This window comes from Bufo gargarizans, chromosome 6 (assembly GCF_014858855.1).
Source record: "Bufo gargarizans isolate SCDJY-AF-19 chromosome 6, ASM1485885v1, whole genome shotgun sequence".
Taxonomy (NCBI): Eukaryota; Metazoa; Chordata; class Amphibia; order Anura; family Bufonidae; genus Bufo; species Bufo gargarizans.
Window position 1 is genome coordinate 76,558,885 of NC_058085.1, and position 15,759 is coordinate 76,574,643.

Below are 15,759 nucleotides of genomic sequence, written 5' to 3' on the forward strand. Positions count from 1 at the left end.
TACCCCCAAAAATTGTGATGACTTTACATTCCCCATATGTCTACTTCATGTTTGTAGCATTTGGGGAATTTTATTTTATTTTTTGGGGATGTTACAAGGCTTAGAAGTTTAGAAGCAAAGTTTAAAATTTTTCAGAAATCTTCAAAATCCCACTTTTTATGGACCAGTTCAGGTTTGAAGTCATATTGTGAGGCTTAGATAATAGAAACCTCCCAAAAATGACCCCATTCACGAAACTACACCCCTCAAGGTATTCAAAACAGTTTTTTCTAACTTTATTAACCATATAGGTCTTCCACAAGAATTAATGGCAGATTGAGAAACAATTTCGAAATTTCTATTTTTTGGAAAATTTTCCAATATAATACATTTTTTCCAGGAGTAAAACAAGGGTTAACTGCCAAACAAAACTCAAAATGGGTTGCCCTTATTCTGTAGTTTGCAAAATCACCCTATATGTGGTCGTAAACTACTGTTTGGCCAAACGGGGGCACATAGAAGGAGGGGAACACCATATGGGGTTTGGAAGGCAGATTTTGCAGGACTGGTTTTGTTTATATCATGTCCCATTTGAAGCCCCCTGTTGCACCCCTAGAATAGAAATTTCAAAAAAGTTACTTTATCTAATAAAGTACACCCCTCAAGGTATTCAAAACTGGGTTTACAAACTTTGTTAACCCTTTAGGTGTCCCACAAGAGTTAATGGCATGTGGAGAAACAATTTTAAAATTTCTATTTTTTGGAAAATTTTCCATTTTAACCCTTACTTTATTACAGGAAAAAATGGGTTAACAGCCAAACAAAACTCAAAATGGGTTGCCCTGATTCTGTAGTTTGCAGAAACACCCCATATGTGGTCGTAAACTACTATTTAGCTAAACGGCAGGACATAGAAGAAGGGGAACGTCATATGGTTTTTGGAAGGCAGATTTTGCTGGACTGTTTTATTTACACCATGTACCCTTTCAAGCCCCCTGATGCACCCCTAGAGTAGAAACTCCATAAAAGTGACCCCATCTAGGAAACTACGGGATAAGGTGGTTGTTGTTTTGGGACTATTTCAGGGGTAAATATGATGGTTGCTCTATATTACTCTTTTTTAAGGCAATGTAAAAAAAAAATTAAATTATAAAATTGTTTCTACATTCGCTATTTAGTTTTTTGGAACACCTAAAGGGTTAACATTGTTTGTAAAGTAACTTTTGAATACCTTGAGGGGTGTAGTTTCTTAGATGGGGTCACTTTTTCTGGAGTTTCTAGTCTAGGCTACATCAGGGGGGGCTTCTAATGGGACATGGTGTCAAAAAAAAAAACTGTCCATCAAAATCTGCCTTCCAGAAACCATATGGAGTTCCCTTCGTTCTATGCCCTGCCGTGTGGCTATATAGCCATTTACGACCACATATGGGGTGTTTCTGCAAACTACAGAATCAGGGCCATAAATATTGAGTTTTGTTTGCCTGAAATTTTGCCCAAAAATGGGTGTTTTGGCACCGTTTTTATTTTATATTTTTAGCACTGTTCTTCCGAGGCGTTTGGTCAAAAGTAATTTTTATAGCAACGACTTTTACGCACGCGACGATGCCCAATATGTATGGATCTCAGACTTTGGAGACACTAAGCAGGCATCCTAAAAACTGCAGCCCTCCAGATGTTGTAAAACAACAATTCCCACCATGCCCTGCTGATAGCTGTAGGTTGTCTGGGCATGCTGGGAGTTATAGTTTTACAACATCTGGAGGGCCGCAGTTTGAGGATGCCTGCTCTAAAACTAATATTTTTCTGGGGAAAAAAAATTAGTTTCCGTGTCTCCAAAGTCTGAGAGCCATAGTTTTGTATGTTCTCTAATGGACTGTTGGGGATTATAAAAATGTTGTACTCCATGGAAGTGTGATACTCCCTGAAGCAATCGATAACACAGAGGCCCGGATGATCGGGGCACGTGTCACACTGAGTGGCGGTGTCCTTCCGTATCCCCCTCTTGTGACACACACTGCATCTTTTTTGGGTTCGTCCCTTCTTTCCAGTATGGGGGACCACACCTGGAAAGTGTTGGCCAGGGACGATCTGGGCGCCTCCAGTTTCCGAGGTACTCCGGCCTGCTCTTTCCCGGTCCGAAAAGAATAGGTCTTTGAGGACTGCCTCATAGAACTGGAGGAATGTCCCTGTGCTGCCAGCGCTTCGGGATAGTACAACAGAGTTGTACATGGCAACCTGTACCAAGTAGACTGCAACTTTTTTGTACCATGCCCGAGTTTTGCGCATGGCATTATATGGCTTGAGGACTTGATCAGAGAGATCAACTCCTCCCATATACCGATTGTAGTCGACGATACAAATCGGGCTTGAGGACCGTTGCCGTGGTACCTCGCACAGGGACAGGGATGGTGCTGTTACTGTGGATTGTGGACAGCATAAGGACATCCCTCTTGACCTTATACCTGACCAGTAACAGGTTTCCACTGGTAAGTGCATGGGTCTCACCCCTGGGGATAGGTACCTGGAGGGGGTGGGAAGGGAGGCCGCATTGTTATTCCCGCACGGTCCCACAAGCGAACGTGGCTCTGGCGGCAAGGGACCTGAACAAGGTAATGCTGGTATAAAAGTTATCCACATACAAGTGGTAACCGTTATCCAGCAGTGGGTACATAAGGTCCCACACGAGTTTCCCGCTAACACCCAGAGTGGGGGGACATTCTGGGGGTTTAATACGGGAATCTCGCCCCTTGTACACACAAAATTTGTAAGTGTACCCTGAGGTACTCTCACAAATTTTGTATAGCTTCACGCCATACCTCTCCTGCTTTGTGGGAATATATTGGCAGAAACTGAGTCTCCCCTTAAACGCAATCAGAGACTCATCAACCGCGACCTCCCTTCCAGGTACGTAGGCCTGTTCTAATTTGGCCCCAAAGTGATCGATGACCGGCCGTATCTTATACAACCGGTCATAGGCAGGATCACCTCGGGGGGACATGCTGCATTATCGGAATAATGCAGACATTTCCGGATGGCCTCAAACCGGGGACGTGTCATGGCCATACTGTACAGTGGGGTCTGGTATAGGACGTCCCCACTCCAGTTTTGCCTGTCACTGGGTTTTTGGACTAGACCCATATGCAGCACGAGGCCCCAAAATGTCCTCATCTCGGCTGCACTGACCGGCGTCCAGCCACCGGGTCTAGCCAAAAATGAGCCTGGGTTTTGAGTGACGAACTGTTGGGCGTACAGATTCGTCTGCTCCACCATCAGATTCACCAGTGGGTTACTGAAAAAAAAACTAAAATAGTCAATTTCAGTAAACCCCACTGTGGGAATCTGGATTCCAGGATTGCCAGCAAAATCCGGAATCTCAGGCTCAAAGTCCACTGGGGGACACCAGCTAAGTTCATCGGCAGGGGGCTCCGGTGGACTTATTTGGTGGGCCGGGAAACCAGTACGAACCCCAGGGCGGCTCGTACTAGGGTGGGCCACAGGATCCCTAGCATGTGGGGCCCTTGGCTCCGCCTGGCGGCGTCTCCGCCTCCTTGGTGGCTCATCGTCATCCGATGATGATGATGAGGATGCAGATGACAAAAGGAACGTGGAGCTTTCGGAGTCGGAGGCAATCTGGGCGTATGCCTCCTCGGCCGAGAACATCCGGCGGGCCATAGGTGTATGTGCGTGTGTGGAAAACTTTATTATATGTGCGTGTGTGTGGGGGCAACGGGTGTTCGCGTACTAAAAAAGGAAAAAAAAGGGGCAAGAGTTCGGAAAAAAAAAAAAGTTCAAAGTTGCTGATCAGCGGTGGGGTGGGCGATGCGCTAACAGTGGCCGGACGATAAAAGTGCCGAACAGTCAGCGCACACAGAAAAAAAGAAAAAAAAGTGGTGGTAAGGGGGCTGGTGGGGGGGCGGGGCAAGTTGCAGGGGGGGGTCTGGGGTCTGATAGATGGATCAAAGAAAGTTTAGTGTAAAAGTTTTTTTTTCCTAACTAAATTTTCCCTTCTTAATAATGCCTCTCCCTCACTGACCCTAACCTACCTGGGTGGCTATGGGTGCAGGAGGGTGATGGATAACGATTAGGGGGACGCAGGAGCTGGTGCTGAACGGTGCTGCACGGTGAGGGTGCTGGACAGGAAGAGGAGGGGAGAGAGGAGCGCAGGAAGTTTGAATCTCGCGCCTCTCTCCCCTGCACCAATCAGCACCCTGGACAGCAGTGTTCAGCACCAGGGCCAGCACCGCCTCTTCAAATCTTCGTACTGCGATTGGTGGTGTGTAATCACGCCACCGATTGCAGTCTTTTTCCGGTTCCGGGTTACAGGACACCCGAATGGACCGGAAACGCAGAAAACCGCAGGTCTGAATTGACCTGCGGTTTTCTGTGATCGCCGATACGGGGGGGTTAAATGACCCCCCCGCGTTGTTACGGGATGCCGGCTGAATGATTTCCCGTTCCGATTAACCCCCGCGGCGCCGGAATCCCGAATTAAAGCCATGACGTACCGGTACGTCATGGGTAGAATTGAGCGGACACCTGGATGTTCGGGTTCGAGAAGTTCGGCCGAACTTCCCGAAAATGTTCGGGTTCGGGATCCGAACCCGATCCGAACTTCGTCCCGAACCCGAACCCCATTGAAGTCAATGGGGACCCGAAAACAGCCCAGGAAAGGGCTAGAGGGCTAGAGGGCTAGAGGGCTGCAAAAGGCAGCAACATGTAGGTAAATCCCCTGCAAACAAATGTGGATAGGAAAATGAATTCAAATAAAAATTAAATAAATAAATAAAAATTAACCAAAATCAATTGGACAGAGGTCCCATAGCAGAGAATCTGGCTTCACGTCACCCACCACTGGAACAGTCCATTCTCAGATATTTAGGCCCCGGCACCCAGGCAGAGGAGAGAGGTCCCGTAACAGAGAATCTGTCTTCATGTCAGCAGAGAATCAGTCTGCATGTCATAGCAGAGAATCAGGCTTCACGTCAGCCACCACTGCAACAGTCCATTGTCATAAATTTAGGCCCAGCACCCAGGCAGAGGAGAGAGGTCCCGTAACCGAAAATCTGTCTGCATGTCATAGCAGAGAATCAGGCTTCACGTCAGCCACCAATGCAACAGTCCATTGTCAGATATTTAGGCCCAGCACCCAGGCAGAGGAGAGAGGTCCCGTAACAGAGGATCTGGCTTCATGTCAGCAGAGAATCAGTCTGCATGTCATTGCAGAAAATCAGGCTTCACGTCAGCCACCACTGCAACAGTCCATTGTCATAAATTTAGGCCCAGCACCCAGGCAGAGGAAAGAGGTCCCGTAACAGACAATCTGGCTTCATGTCAGCAGAGAATTAGTCTGCATGTCATAGCAGAGAATCAGGCTTCACGTCAGCCACCAATGCAACAGTCCATTGTCAGATATTTAGGCCCAGCACCCAGGCAGAGGAGAGAGGTCCCGTAACAGAGGATCTGGCTTCATGTCAGCATGTCATAGCAGAAAATCAGACTTCACGTCAGCCACCACTGCAACAGTCCATTGTCAGATATTTAGGCCCAGCACCCAGGCAGAGGAGAGAGGTCCCGTAACAGAGGATCTGGCTTCATGTCAGCAGAGAATCAGTCTGCATGTCATAGCAGAAAATCAGGCTTCACGTCAGCCACCACTGCAACAGTCCATTGTCAGATATTTAGGCCCAGCACCCAGGCAGAGGAGAGAGGTCCCGTAACAGAGGATCTGGCTTCATGTCAGCAGAGAATCAGTCTGCATTTCATAGCAGAAAATCAGGCTTCACGTCAGCCACCACTGCAACAGTCCATTGTCAGATATTTAGGCCCAGCACCCAGGCAGAGGAGAGAGGTCCCGTAACAGAGGATCTGGCTTCATGTCAGCAGAGAATCAGTCTGCATGTCATAGCATAAAATCAGGCTTCACGTCAGCCACCACTGCAACAGTCCATTGTTATAAATTTAGGCCCAGCACCCAGGCAGAGGAGAGAGGTCCCGTAACAGACAATCTGGCTTCATGTCATAGCAGAGAATCAGTCTTCATGTCATAGCAGAGAATCAGGCTTCACGTCACCCACCACTGTAAGAGTCCATTTTCATAAATTTAGGCCCAGCACCCAGGCAGAGGAGAGAGGTCCCGTAACAGACAATCTGGCTTCATGTCAACAGAGAATCAGTCTTCATGTCATAGCAGACAATCAGGCTTCACGTCAGCCACCAGTGCAACAGTCCATTGGCATATATTTAGGCCCAGCACCCAGGCAGAGCAGAGAGGTCCCGTAACAGAGAATCTGGCTTCATGTCAGCAGAGAATTAGTCTGCATGTCATAGCAGAGAATCAGGCTTCACGTCAGCCACTACTGCAACAGTCCATTTTCATAAATTTAGGCCCAGCACCCAGGCAGAGGAGAGAGGTCCCGTAACAGACAATCTGGCTTCATGTCAGCAGAGAATTAGTCTGCATGTCAAAGCAGAGAATCAGGCTTCACGTCACCCAACATTGGAACAGTCCATTGGCATATATTTAGGCCCCGGCACCCAGACAGAGGAGAGGTTCATTCAAATTTGGGTAGCCTCGCAATATAATGGTAAAATGAAAATAAAAATAGGATTGAATGAGGAAGTGCCCTGGAGTACAATAATATATGGTTAAGGGGATTAATGTCTAATCTGGACAAGGGACTGACAGGTCCTGTGGGATCCATTCATTTTTATGAACGTCAGCTTGTCCACATTGGCTGTAGACAGGCGGCTGCGTTTGTCTGTAATGACACCCCCTGCCGTGCTGAATACACGTTCAGACAAAACGCTGGCCGCCGGGCAGGCCAGCACCTCCAAGGCATAAAAGGTTAGCTCTGGCCACGTGGACAATTTAGAGACCCAGTAGTTGAATGGGGCCGAACCATCAGTCAGTACGTGGAGGGGTGTGCACACGTACTGTTCCACCATGTTAGTGAAATGTTGCCTCCTGCTAACACGTTGCGTATCAGGTGGTGGTGCAGTTAGCTGTGGCGTGTTGACAAAACTTTTCCTCATCTCTGCCATGCTAACCCTGCCCTCAGAGGAGCTGGCCGTGACACAGCTGCCTTGGCGACCTCTTGCTCCTCCTCTGCCTTGGCCTTGGGCTTCCACTTGTTCCCCTGTGACATTTGGGAATGCTCTCAGTAGCGCGTCTACCAACGTGCGCTTGTACTCGCGCATCTTCCTATCACGCTCCAGTGCAGGAAGTAAGGTGGGCACATTGTCTTTGTAGCGTGGATCCAGCAGGGTGGCAACCCAGTAGTCCGCACAGGTTAAAATGTGGGCAACTCTGCTGTCGTTGCGCAGGCACCGCAGCATGTAGTCGCTCATGTGTGCCAGGCTGCCCAGGGGTAAGGACAAGCTGTCCTCTGTGGGAGGCGTATCGTCATCGTCCTGCATTTCCCCCCAGCCACGCACCAGTGATGGACCCGAGCTGCGTTGGATGCCACCCCGCTGTGACCATGCTTCATCCTCATCCTCCTCCACCTCCTCCTCATCCTCGTCCTCCTCGTCCTCCAGTAGTGGGCCCTGGCTGGCCACATTTGTACCTGGCCTCTGCTGTTGCCAAAAACCTCCCCCTGAGTCACTTCGAAGAGACTGGCCTGAAAGTGCTAAAAATGACCCCTCTTCCTCCTCCTCCTCCTGGGCCACCTCCTCTTCCATCATCGCCCTAAGTGTTTTCTCAAGGAGACATAGAAGTGGTATTGTAACGCTAATAACGGCGTCATCGCCACTGGCCATGTTGGTGGAGTACTCGAAACAGCGCAACAGGGCACACAGGTCTCGCATGGAGGCCCAGTCATTGGTGGTGAAGTGGTGCTGTTCTGTAGTGCGACTGACCCGTGCGTGCTGCAGCTGAAACTCCACTATGGCCTGCTGCTGCTCGCACAGTCTGTCCAGCATGTGCAAGGTGGAGTTCCACCTGGTGGGCACGTCGCATATGAGGCGGTGAGCGGGAAGGCCGAAGTTACGCTGTAGCGCAGACAGGCGAGCAGCAGCAGGATGTGAACGCCGGAAGCGCGAACAGACGGCCCGCACTTTATGCAGCAGCTCTGACATGTCGGGGTAGTTGTGAATGAACTTCTGCACCACCAAATTCAGCACATGCGCCAAGCAAGGGATGTGCGTCAAACTGGCTAGTCCCAGAGCTGCAACGAGATTTCGCCCATTATCACACACTACCAGGCCGGGCTTGAGGCTCACCGGCAGCAACCACTCGTCGGTCTGTTGTTCTATACCCGCCACAACTCCTGTGCGGTGTGGGGCCTGTCCCCCAAACATATGAGTTTCAGAATGGCCTGCTGACATTTACCCCGGGCTGTGCTGAAGTTGGTGGTGAAGGTGTGTGGCTGACTGGATGAGCAGGTGGAAGAAGAGGAGGAGGAAGCCGAGAAGGAGGAGGTGGCAACAGGAGGCAAAGAATGTTGCCCTGCGATCCTTGGCGGCGGAAGGACGTACGCCAAACAGCTCTCCGCCTGGGGCCCAGCTGCCACTACATTTACCCAGTGTGCAGTTAGGGAGATATAGCGTCCCTGGCCGTGCTTACTGGTCCACGTATCTGTGGTTAGGTGGACCTTGCTACAGATGGCGTTGCGCAGTGCACACTTGATTTTATCGGATACTTGGTTGTGCAGGGAAGGCACGGCTCTCTTGGAGAAGTAGTGGCGGCTGGGAACAACATACTGTGGGACAGCAAGCGACATGAGCTGTTTGAAGCTGTCTGTGTCCACCAGCCTAAATGACAGCATTTCATAGGCCAGTAGTAGGGCCAGGGATCGAGGGTGGCTAGGTGGGAATTTACGCTTTCTCTCAAATGTTTGTGAGATGGAGAGCTGAACGCCGCTGTGTGACATGGTTGAGACGCTTGGTGACGGAGGTGGTGGTGGTGTTGGTGGTACATCCCCTGTTTGCTGGGCGGCAGGTGCCAACGTTCCTCCAGAGGCGGAGGAAGAGGCCGAGGCGGCAGCAGCAGAAGAGGCCAAGGCGGCAGCAGCAGAAGAGGCCGAGGCGGCAGCAGCAGAAGAGGTAGCAGGGGGAGCCTGAGTGACTTCCTTGGTTTTAAGGTGTTTACTCCACTGCAGTTCATGCTTTGCATGCAGGTGCCTGGTCATGCAGGTTGTGCTCAGGTTCAGAACGTTAATGCCTCGCTTCAGGCTCTGATGGCACAGCGTGCAAACCACTCGGGTCTTGTCGTCAGCACATTGTTTGAAGAAGTGCCATGCCAGGGAACTCCTTGAAGCTGCCTTTGGGGTGCTCGGTCCCAGATGGCGGCGGTCAGTAGCAGGCGGAGTCTCTTGGCGGCGGGTGTTCTGCTTTTGCCCACTGCTGGCTCGGTCTCACCACTGCCTCTTCCTCCGAACTGTGAAAGTCAGTGGCACGACCTTCATTCCATGTGGGGTCTAGGACCTCATCGTCCCCTGCATCGTCTTCCACCCTGTCTTGATCCCTGACCTCCTGTTCAGTCTGCACACTGCAGAAAGACGCAGCAGTTGGCACCTGTGTTTCGTCATCATCAGAGACATGCTGAGGTGGTATTCCCATGTCCTCATCATCAGGAAACATAAGTGGTTGTGCGTCAGTGCAGTCTATGTCTTCCACCGCTGGGGAAGGGCTAGGTGGATGCCCTTGGGAAACCCTGCCAGCAGAGTCTTCAAACAGCATAAGAGACTGCTGCATAACTTGAGGCTCAGACAGTTTCCCTGATATGCATGGGGGTGATGTGACAGACTGATGGGGTTGGTTTTCAGGCGCCATCTGTGCGCTTTCTGCAGAAGACTGGGTGGGAGATAATGTGAACGTGCTGGATCCACTGTCGGCCACCCAATTGACTAATGCCTGTACCTGCTCAGACCTTACCATCCTTAGAACGGCATTGGGCCCCACCATATATCGCTGTAAATTCTGGCGGCTACTGGGACCTGAGGTAGTTGGTACACTAGGATGTGTGGATGTGGCAGAACGGCCACGTCCTCTCCCAGCACCAGAGGGTCCACTAACACCACCACGACCATGTCCACGTCCGCTTCCCTTACTAGATGTTTTCCTCATTGTTATCGTTCACCACAACAACAAAAATATTATTTGGCCCAATGTATTGTATTCAAATTCAGCTGAATATAAATTTGAGGCCTAGTATTTAGGCGCTGGGTGACCGGTATGGATTTACTGACAGAATTAGACTTGGAAATGCACAGTAGCGTGTGTGTGAAGTAATTCTGAATGACCCTATGTGCACCTTGAATATTATATACCCTTTTAGGGATAGATTTCAAATAGCTCTGATATAGCAGAAACCACTAAATTATGAAATTGCTAAATTGGGAATTGTATTTCAACCCAAAACAAAAAATGTGCTTTGACGGACACTAAATAACTTGCCCAGCCACAACAGTACAGCGGTAACGACAGATTTAGCGGGATATAAATTTGAGGCCTAGTATTTAGGCGCTGGGTGACCGGTATGGATTTACTGACAGAATTAGACTGGGATATGGCCAAAAAATAACCACACTTGGTGTGACAGCTTGACCAACCACACTACTGAGGGTTAAATGCACTTGGTGACGGGCGCAGCTTGCCCCTGATGTAGTATATGGCCAAAAAATGAACAGACTATTGCTGGTTAAATGCACTTGGTGTGACAGCTTGACCAACCACACTACTGAGGGTTAAATGCACTTGGTGACGGGCGCAGCTTGCCCCTGATGTAGTATATGGCCAAAAAATTAACAGACTATTGCTGGTTAAATGCACTTGGTGTGACAGCTTGACCAACCACACTACTGAGGGTTAAATGCACTTGGTGACGGGCGCAGCTTGCCCCTGATGTAGTATATGGCCAAAAAATGAACAGACTATTGCTGGTTAAATGCACTTGGTGTGACAGCTTGACCAACCACACTACTGAGGGTTAAATGCACTTGGTGACGGGCGCAGCTTGCCCCTGATGTAGTATATGGCCAAAAAATGAACAGACTATTGCTGGTTAAATGCACTTGGTGTGACAGCTTGACCAACCACACTACTGAGGGTTAAATGCACTTGGTGACGGGCGCAGCTTGCCCCTGATGTAGTATATGGCCAAAAAATTAACAGACTATTGCTGGTTAAATGCACTTGGTGTGACAGCTTGACCAACCACACTACTGATGGTTAAATACACTTGGTGATGGGCGCAGCTTGCCCCTGATGTAGTATATGGCCAAAAAATAAACAGACTATTGCTGGTTAAATGCACTTTGTGTGACAGCTTCACCCTGATGTAGGCTTTAGCCAAAAAACAACCACACCATTGAGGGTTAAATGCACTTGGTCGCAGCTTGTGCTGGCGCACCACAAGACACAAAATGGCCGCCGATCACCCCAGAAAAAAGTGACTGACAAACGGTCTGGGCAGCCTAAAAACAGTGAGCAATTGAATTTCAGCAGCTCAATGATGCACAGCTGCAGATCAATCGATTAATCAAGTCCTTTGGAGGAGTTAATCTGCCTAATCTCGCCCTACTGTCGTAGCCGCAACCTCTCCCTACGCTAATCAGAGCAGAGTGACGGGCGGCGCTATGTGACTCCAGCTTAAATAGAGGCTAGGTCACATGGTGCTCTGGCCAATCACAGCCATGCCAATAGTAGGCATGGCTGTGACGGCCTCTTGGGGCAAGTAGTTTGACGCTTGTTGATTGGCTGCTTTGCAGCCTTTCAAAAAGCGCCAAGAAAGCGACGAACACCGAACCCGAACCCAGACTTTTACGAAAATGTCCGGGTTCGGGTCCGTGTCACGGACACCCCAAAATTCGGTACGAACCCGAACTATACAGTTCGAGTTCGCTCATCCCTAGTCATGGGTCCTTAAGGATTCAACATTCCATGCTGTAATGGTAAGTCATAAGTCCCTAAGGGGTTAAAGACAGAAATCAAAATTTAGTTATTTTATCCCTAGACTTTGAAAAGGCGTTCGACCGAGTATCCCACGAGTACCTTTTCCTTGTTCTTAAAAAGTTAGCTTGTTCTTAAAATTTTAAGTCGTATTAAGCTTTTATACCAGTCCTGTTTTAGCCAATTTTCTATTAATGTTTTTTTAACAAAAGAAGTACCACTTTTATCTGGGGTTAAACAGGGGTGCCCTTTGTCTCCTCTCTTTTTTATATGTGCAATAGAGCCCCTGTTGGCACTCCTCAGGAAGGACAAGGTAATTAGAGGAGTGCCAATACCAGGAGGGAGAGGAGACCAGGTTAAAGTCCTAGGCTATATGGATGACATAACAATACTATGCTCAGATTCTCCATCCCTGCGTAGAGCCCTTAGGACTACAACCTTCTTTTGTGAGGCCTCTGGTTTTAAACTTAATGTAGATAAATGCGACTGTTTTAATATTGGTTCCTGGGACTCCGCCATAACCCCTGGAGTTAACAAGCAGCAGGACAGTATTAAGATTTTAGGGATAACTTTTAACCAAGCTAACGATGGGATTTTAAATTGGGATTTGGCAATAGGAAAAATGGAAAAGAAAATTTAAATGTGGAATTTAAGGAATTTAATTATGGAAGGAAAGGTTTTAATAATAAATATGGTTTTAATTCCCATAATGTTATATGTAGCAATGGTGTTCCCGCCTTCATCTTTGTACATTAAAAAACTAACCAGATTATGTTTTACTTTTTTATGGCGGTCAAAGATGGAAAAGTTAAGGAGGGAATTATTGTATAAAAATAAATATAACGGGGGAAGAGATGTGCCGAACCTTTTTACCTTCTTTTATATTAAGTATTTCTGTTTTTGGTTTAGATTGTATAGTTCCAAGGGCACTTTTAGTTATTTTTTAAAATATGCTGTGGGAATGGTTTTTAAAAGATGCTTCAGAATCCCTTTAGACTCTCCTGTGCTTCTGTGTCCCCCAAAGCATTATGCGGTACTTAAGAAAACTGGCAGGCTCTTGGGGCTTCAAGAATTTGAGCCTGACATTTTGGGGGACCAGAAGTGCAGACTCCTGAGGCAGGACACAGCAACTTTACACTCGCTGGCTGGAAGGATGCTTGCAATCCATCTCTCAATTTCATTCTGTTCTTTTTATACTGGATTACAAAGGGTGCACCGGTCCTGGAGGTACTGCAATACCAGGTCAATGCATGGAGTGGACAGAGCAAGCTCTTTTTCCATCTCCCTGTTCGAAAAATCCATTTAATATATGGTCCCCAGATAGGGGACGTATCAGATATTAAACTGATAAGAACAGATAAGGTTTCAACACAATTTTATTAATCAGAAAAACATAAATAAATATAACAACTGAAGTAAAAAAAATTGCAGACATAAAATAAGGATAAAACTTGAGGACATAATCACTATTGTACAATGGAATTCCATTGATCTACAGGAAAAAGAAGGAGGTGCTGACTGTCTCAAACTTTTCGCAGGCAAGATCAAAGACGGTATGGCGTAATGTCTTCGGGAAATTTTTAGCAAACATTCATAAAGATCTTGCCTGGGCAATCGTCCACCAGTGCCTCCCTACTCGTGAGTTCCAGCATAGGCGAGGACTGGTGGCGAGAGCCAGGTGTCCGAGACAAAGATGTGGGGACGATGAGTCAGTCATGCACCTTTTCTGGAATTGTCCTTTTGCACAGGAGATTTGGAGAAAGACGGGCCCATTATTAAAATGGATATGTGGTTTAAAAGATCTAAATTTTGAGTGTATTTTTTATGGTCTTTTTACTTGCCCTAGCCCAAAGCAGCAGCAGATTTTATGTTGGACAATAATTAATTGTTTTAAAAGTGCCTTATGGAAAGTCAGAAATATTTTAATTTTTAAACATGATTTTATTAATTCTAATGATTGTATTAAAATTGCTTTAAGTGAAATGTATATTTATTATTTGAGAGACAAGAAGCACCTTGGTCAAAAAGAAGCAGCAACAATGTGGTGTCTGTCTTTATGGAATTCCATTGTACAATAGTAATTATGTCCTCAAGTTTTATCCTTATTTTATGTCTGCAATTTTTTTTACTTCAGTTGTTATATTTATTTATGTTTTTCTGATGAATAAAATTGTGTTGAAACCTTATCTGTTCTTATCAGTTTAATATCTGATACGTCCCCTATCTGGGGACCATATATTAAATGGATTTTTCGAACAGGGAGATGGAAAAAGAGCTTGCTCTGTCCACTCCATGCATTGACCTGGTATTGCAGTACCTCCAGGACCGGTGCACCCTTTGTAATCCAGTATAAAAAGAACAGAATGAAATTGAGAGATGGATTGCAAGCATCCTTCCAGCCAGCAAGTGTAAAGTTGCTGTGTCCTGCCTCAGGAGTCTGCACTTCAGCTTCTCCTCTGTGAGGGCTGTGCTGTGCTGCTTTCTGCCTACCTGCATCTAGTCTGTCAATCTCCTAATTGCATCAGCTGTGTGTGGGTTTGTTCCAGAACCAAGCAACCCAGCCAGCCAGTCACCTCTCATCACACCCCAAATCCAATTAAGACTGATGGGTTAATTGGCTTATCACCTAAATGAAGTGTTTGGATATCACCTGAATAAAGTGTTTGGACCTCCACTCCACGCACCTTTGGTTTTGATTTAGGCCTGTTGTGCACACCTGTGCAGGCTGCTGAGTTGTTCCTGGGAATTGACCCTTTTGTAGCAAGTATGCTGGATGTAACCAATTTGCTTTTCTAGTGCTTTAGTGGATCTTTTAAACTGGATGGATGACTTGGAGGCTAAAAAGTACTCCAGCACTTCCTATGTATCAGCAACAGCTGGACCTACCTTGTCTGGCCAATGGACGGAACACTACACGTGTCACAAGGGGCTTGTCAGGTCAGAGGTCAAGTAAGGTCAGGTCAGTGGATGACATCACAAGAGCCTTAATGGAACACTCAACAATGAGGCCATGACATCACAATGAACAATGCATACCTTTTTTTTTTTTCACTACTCTCCATTCACTCCTTATCAGTTTTTCTGCTTGGCGTGCTTTGGCACCAGGAATTGGGGCGTGACCAAAAGTGGTGGGCGGAGCTATGCAGATGGCGAACACGAAGAGGAGCATGCTGGTGATTTTCCCTGGTTTGTGAGAGAAAGAAGCCTCCCGGACTGTGTCTGGGGCTGGCGCCTGTAGGCTGTTGCCTTGAGAAGTGCTCCACATTGGCGATAAGCGGCCCCGTTGTCGAGGCTGACCGGGTTATCGCTTCTCGGCCTGTTGGCTAAGATCAAGTGTAGTGTCGGGAGATACTGTGCTTGGTCTTGGTCGGTAGGAAGATATCGGGGTCCTCCTTTTCGGGGGGCCCTGGGTGTTGACGGGGGCGATCTGTGGGTGAAACTTCGGTGTGAACCTGCGCTTTATCAAGATGTCTCGAGGTCTCGAGGACACTGTGCGTTTGGAGGTGAAGGATGGATATCGGATGAGTATCGGATTGGACCGGATCGTGGGAGAGTTGTTGAAGAAACTTACATACCTAAAGGTAAAGGATGTGCTTGCTTTGCAGGATTTTCCAAAACAAGGTATATTTGATTTAACCGTTTGTTCCGAGGGGCTTTGCCAGAGAGTTTACATGGATTTGGTGAAGATGAAAGAAGAAAGGAAGCCGGAATTCTTGGATCACGTCAAAATATTACCTTCGTTTCAAATGGTGAGACAAGCTATCATAGTTCATATGTACAATCCTAAAGTTGATGACCTGACTGTGGCTACCTTTTTGAGGCGTTACTGTGATGAAGTAAGCTTTGATCAGAGGTTGACGAACAAGCATGGATATTTAAATGGCAAGAGAA

General features: G+C 47.5%; 2 non-coding genes across 2 annotated transcripts; one reads left to right on the top strand and one right to left on the bottom strand.

Annotated features, from left to right (window-relative positions):
* Positions 1–13,073: 13,073 nt before the first annotated feature.
* LOC122942640 lies at positions 13,074–13,271 on the bottom strand. Its single transcript, XR_006390608.1, has one exon. It is a non-coding gene; the product is annotated as a U2 spliceosomal RNA (small nuclear RNA).
* A 740-nt stretch (positions 13,272–14,011) lies between these two features.
* LOC122942644 lies at positions 14,012–14,207 on the top strand. Its single transcript, XR_006390612.1, has one exon. It is a non-coding gene; the product is annotated as a U2 spliceosomal RNA (small nuclear RNA).
* The last annotated feature ends 1,552 nt before the right edge of the window (positions 14,208–15,759 follow it).